At 50.2% G+C, this 5,515-nt stretch overlaps 1 long non-coding RNA gene across 1 annotated transcript in view; it reads left to right on the plus strand.

Moving 5' to 3' along the window:
• The window catches only part of LOC107560702 (uncharacterized), a 7,994-nt gene extending 2,479 nt beyond the window's left edge, over nucleotides 1–5,515 (plus strand). The window contains exons 3-4 of the long non-coding RNA XR_001605761.1: nucleotides 5,177–5,309; nucleotides 5,493–5,515. This is a non-coding gene — a long non-coding RNA (uncharacterized lncRNA). The remainder of the gene's footprint in view (nucleotides 1–5,176; nucleotides 5,310–5,492) is intronic.

Consider the following 5,515-nt stretch of genomic DNA (forward strand, 5'->3'; position numbering starts at 1 on the left):
TAGACTGTCAGTGAAAATGTTCTTTGATAATGTAAATGTTCTTTGCTCTCTCAATGAAAGTGTTATAATTAGTAGCCTAACTTGCAAGCTTAACCCCCCCAACTCTTCAGAGCCCTGTACAGTGACGGTGGAGGAAATTGATAAAAGAGGTATAGAGTTGGCCTATGCTGATCAGGAAAAGTTGTTCGTACCTCATAATGATCACATCACCTTTATGTGTCAGAGGGGCAAAGTTTCAGTAGGTTTTGCCCTAAGACAACAGTGTAATGATGGAGTGATGACTTTACCTGAGTGTGTGAGACAGTGGGAATAAAACATTGCTGAAGTGTTATCTATACTACTAAGTAAAAACTAATGGAGCAGATCAAAATAAAAATAAAAATCCCAATACAGTTTCTTTATTTTGAATTTCTTGCAAATAAAACTAAAGAAATGGCAAATGCAATATTTATGTTTGAAAATGACATTAAACCGTTTAATGCCAGCTAAGTGAACATATGTATTGTACAGAGTACAATGGACTTTTTTTTTAAGTAAAAACTGTTTATAAGAGGATGTTGAAAATAATAAAGTCTACGTGTGCGTGCGTGTGTGTGTGTGTGTGTGTGTGTGTGTGTGTGTGTGTGTGTGTGTGTGTGAACGTCTCGGTTCCTTCCTGATGGAGGGAACGGAGACGTTATGTCATGATCGACATTACGGGGATTCACTTGGGAACCCCAATCAAAGAGAAAACACCAATGACATTTGGCTAGTGGATTTTGCATACCTGAGCCACTCCCCGTGCATATGGGTATAAATAGGTGACAGGTGCATCCACTCTTTAGGTTTTACGCTGAGGAGCCGAGAACTTGTCCCTGGCTGCCAGAGATGGTTCGAGGTTGTGGCAAGGGGACATAACGTCTCCGTTCCCTCCAGCAGGGAACGAGGGTGTCGTATGTAACCGAGATGTTCCCTATCTGTCGGTCACTATGAGTTATGTCATGATCGACAAAATGAGGCCCTGGAAAGTGCCACAACCTTAACCCTGTCACAACCCCATGACGTAGCCAATGTTGGCAAGCGGCCGCGTGTCAGAGAAACACTACGCAAAGGTCGTAACCTTCCCACCGCCCCAGCGCAAATTTGTTGACCTTGGTACCCGCAGGGACCACAGGTGAACACATCGCTGCCAGAGATAGCCAAGCCATTGTTCCTTTTCCCACAGAAATTTCTTAACAGAAGGGATTTCGACCTTCAACGAAAGATTTTATTCAAGTCTTTCTGATTTGTAGTTTACAGCTTAGGCAGAAACGAAGGGGAAGCGAGCCTTCTGGAGAAGGGCGCTACGGAGGCCACACCCTACCCGTAGGGAGGTAACATTTGGAGATTATCACATGGACTGACCCAGGCCTGGGGCAGTACTACATATGGAATGGGTCTCTGGGGCAGGTCCTGCCTGACAGTAGGGATGGAACAACTGCCAGCAGAGACTGACAGAACACTCTGTCAAGGGGAAGACTGCTCCGCCCTGTCTGACTGCCGGGGTGCTGGAGGATACTCCGCCAGGGTTCGCCGTCCGGGGAACTTACTGGAGGAGGAGAAAGGCGCTCGCATCCCCGGGTGAGGGGGAATGGTGCAGCAAGCGTGACACCGGCCAGCTCTTCCCGCCAATTACCTGTTATCCAACACACGGGAAGAAACTGGCTCAACGCGGAGACTGTAGAATCTCGCAAAGGTGTTCGGTGTCGCCCAGCCCTCAGCTCTACCGATGTCTGCCAGAGAGGCACCGTGCACCAGCGCATTGGAGGAGGCAACACTCCGTGTGGAGTGAGCCCTCACCCCCAGCAGGCAAGGCACGCCTTGGGATTTGTATGGCAAGGCCGATGGCATCCACTATCCAGTGGGCCAACCTCTGCTTGGAGACAGCCTTCCTTTCTGCTGACCTCCGTAGCAGACAAAGAGCTGCTCAGAGCTCCTAAATCTCCGGGTGCAGTCCATGTATATGTGCAGTGCTCTTAGGCCAGAAAGCTGCAACCAGTAAGACCTGTTCCTCATCCTCCCTGACCTTGCACAGTGTCTGTGCGAGAAGGCTCACTGGGGGAAACGCATACTTGCGAAGAGCCCGAGGCCAGCTGTGTGCAAGTGCGTCTGTGCCGAGGGGGAACTCGGTCAGGGAGCGGAACTGCCGCAAGGCCAGATGCACTGCCAACAGCTCTAGGCAATTGATGTGCCAAAGCAGTCGGGCCCGGTCCTGAGCCCCGAGGCTGCCTGCCCGTTGCATGTAGCGCCCCAGCCCGTACTGGAGGCATCCGTCGTGACAACGACAAGCCGGGACACTAGTCCTAAGGGCACCCCGGTCGGTGTGATGGTGACACGATGTGTACCGCGGCGCCATGCCCACCTCGGGACTCGGGAGTCACTGCGAATGCCATATGCCCCAGGAGCCTCTGAAAGTGTTTCAGTGGTACACAGGCAGTCCAGCACTGACTGGGCATGCTCGTTGGTGAGTCGCGCCGTCATACTCACCGAGTCTAACTCCACACCGAGAAAAGAGATTCTCTGCACAGGGGAGAGCTTGCTCTTTTCCCAGTTGTCCCGAAACCCCAATTGGCTGAGGTGCCGGAGCACCAGGTCCCTGTGATCGCACAACTATTCTCGCGACTGGGCCATAATGAGCCAGTCATTGATATAGTTGAGGATCCTGATGCCCACTTCCCGTAACGGGGCAAGGGCACCCTCCACAACCTTCATATAGAGACGCGGGGGGACAGGGACAGCCAGAACGGGAGGACCCTGTACTTCCATGCCAGAACCTCGAGCGCAAACCGTAGGAATGGCCTGTGTCGAGGGCACATTGAGACATGAAAGTAAGTGTCCTTCAGGTCGACCGCTGCAAACCAATCCTGGAGCTGGATGCATCTGATGATGCACTTCTGCGTCAACATCTTGAATGGGAGCTTGAGAAGGGCCCGATTCGAGACTCGCAGATCCAGGATTGGCCAGAGGCCACCGCCCTTTTTGGGTACGATGGGGGGATCGGGGGAAGCAGCGGCGCTGTCTTTGCCATCTCCTGAGAAAGAGCAGCTTCCCACATCTCCGGGTTGCCCGTGTCAGGGCTGCTTCATCAACTTCTTAGACGACTTAGCGGCCGGCTGGCCTTGATGTTGTTTCAGCACGGGGCGGAGCGGCTCTGGAGGACGCAAGAGGGCGCCCACGGCGACGAGCAGACTGGGGCTTGGCCCACGGCGGAGCAGTGGCAGATGGTGCATCACGCCGGGGCAAGATGTGTTGGATGGCCTCGGTCTGCTTCTGTACTATCGAGAACTGCTGGGCACAGTCCTTGACGGCATCGCCGAACAGTCCAGCCTGGGAGATGGGAGCATCGAGAAAGCGCACTTTGTTGACATCGCTCGTCTCAGCAAGGCTGAGCCATAGGTGGTGCTCTTGGGCCACAAGTGTGGACATCGACTTCCCGAGGGACCACGCTGTGACTTCCGTCGCCTGTCGGGCGAGGTCAGTCGCCGAGCACAGCTCCTGCATCAACCTCGGGTTGGTACTACCCTCGTGTATTTAAATGCCCTGGCTTGGTGTACTCGCAGGATAACCATGGCATGCAGGGCAGAGGCAACTTGGCCCGCAGCACTGTAAGCTTCAGCCGCGAGAGCGACGTGGTTGCGAGTCACGACCCGTGCCGAGGAAACAATCATCCCGCCGCGAGGGCTCGGAACCGGTAGGTGTGCACGCCTCCAGCCCGATGCTCGCGGCGACCCGGGAAAGCACGGCCGTCAACTCTGGTTCCGATTCGGCAGTGGCGGCAACACCCGAGGGGGCGCCCCCGCCGAATCTTCATCCTCAGAAGACGATTGCCCAGGAGGGGCGGCACCCCCGGGGGGGCCCCCCCCGCCGAATCTTCATCCTCAGAAGACGATTGCCCATCCCCCGATGCTACTATCGACATCTGAATGAAACGCTGGGCACGCCATGAGACGGCACAGCAGAATCACCAGGGAGCTGCACAGAACAGCTGCTGTGGGAGGAGTGAGAGGTCTGTGGGGACTGGCCCAGCGGAAAGGCTCTCACTGTAACCCTCAGATCGCCCAGAGCACTAACCGATGGTTGTCTGCTCGCGGCAGAGAAGCCAGTGTGGGTAGTGACAGAGGGAGCCCCCCCCCTCTCGGCTCCGAAGCAAAAATCTAAAGAGTGGATGCACCTGTCGCCTATTTATACCCGTATGCACGGGGAGTGGCTCAGGTAAGCAAAATCCACTAGCCAAATTTCATTGGCGTTTTCTCTTAAAGTCAGAGATGATTGGGGCTCCCAAGTGAATCCCCATAATGTCGATCACGACTTAATTCGTAGTGACCTACATAGGGAACTGTGCTGGCAAAATGAATCACAATGAGCAATTTCTCAAAAATTACTTTTTTCACATTCTCCATTAAAAGACCTTGATGATGTATGATTTGTTGGATTCGGACAAAAAATGGCTGCGCTACACCTGTTTGAAGTCGACATCTAAACAAAAAGCATTCAAGAAAAACTAAAGAATCAAATGTAAAAATCCCTTTAGTGTGTTCAATACAATAAATGTATTATTACAACTACAAAAGCAGTTCAATCTAGAGCAGCGAGTGATTCTTTTATTGTTAGATTAACATTAATGAGGCAGCCTATTAAGACCTACTGTAATGCACGGATCTAATATAATGTTACACATCAGATGTTTTTCCCCAACAGTTCCCCGAACGTTCACTTAAGATATAATTGATTATGTTTGCGTGAATACTTAAATACTGTAATGTGTATCGGTATCGCACTGTCGGAAGCGCCTTATACGCGCGCTTCGGATGACAGTCAGCGCGAGAAGCGAGCGGAGAAAAGGTACTCCTCTCTGAAAACTTACAAATAAAGATAATTTTAGATGTTTAATTACTATTTTGAGCATTAGGATCGCTAGACGAGGGTTTAATGAACTCATTTTTTTGAAAAACTCACATTTCAACATTTTTCACTTTTTTGCCTATAGCTCAAAATTAGCGTGCGCATACCAACTCATTTTGCCAGCATGGGTCACATATTTACTAATACAAATTATTGAGCCATTTAGTATTTTCGACTACAAACTGAAGTCAGCCATCTGAACTGGAACATGAATTTGTGAAGAGGAGTGACAATTTTTCAACTAATCATTTTTGAGGGGGTGGAGCAGAGTCCTGTTTGGTGGGTCAGAGGAAAGGGGATGGTTGCTTTCAGCTACATTACACAGACTTCAAAGATTCATATCACCACCGCTCTCGAGACTGATCATGAATACATCTTTTGGAAAACAGGTAATCTGAGGTTTTCATCAGTACTAATTTATGTTTAATACTACTGAAATATTTGCATTGATTTGTGTTACTTAATCGTTAGTAAATCAGCCTTTAAAGACTACATTTTTGGTAGGTGATTTAGTCGATACTGTTTATACAGTTTATTAACTTAGTAAACTGTACATTTGTTATGTTTTACAGCTTAAAATGAAATACTGTAAGAT

Source organism: Sinocyclocheilus grahami, unplaced genomic scaffold (genome assembly GCF_001515645.1).
Source record: "Sinocyclocheilus grahami isolate Dianchi unplaced genomic scaffold, SAMN03320097.WGS_v1.1 scaffold739.1, whole genome shotgun sequence".
In the NCBI taxonomy this organism is placed as follows: Eukaryota; Metazoa; Chordata; class Actinopteri; order Cypriniformes; family Cyprinidae; genus Sinocyclocheilus; species Sinocyclocheilus grahami.